Here is a 254-nt window from a genome sequence, read left to right on the forward strand (position 1 = left end):
GCTTAATTTGACCAAAAGAATTTGGATCATGGTATATTCTCTTCAGTGGGATTAGCATAACTAGAGCAGTAAACACACAGTGTCTTCCAGACCAGACTGGATTAGATGAGACCTTGTCTCTTCTTGGCCAGACTGGGCTACATGAGATCTGTCTCAAAAACTGGTGTTTTCTTTAAAAAGATTTATTTTTATATATATTTTAAAAAATTAAACTATAATCACATCACTTCCCTTTTCCCTTTCCTCCCTCTAAT

The sequence above is a fragment of the Peromyscus leucopus genome, chromosome 16_21 (assembly GCF_004664715.2).
Source record: "Peromyscus leucopus breed LL Stock chromosome 16_21, UCI_PerLeu_2.1, whole genome shotgun sequence".
NCBI classification, from domain to species: domain Eukaryota; kingdom Metazoa; phylum Chordata; class Mammalia; order Rodentia; family Cricetidae; genus Peromyscus; species Peromyscus leucopus.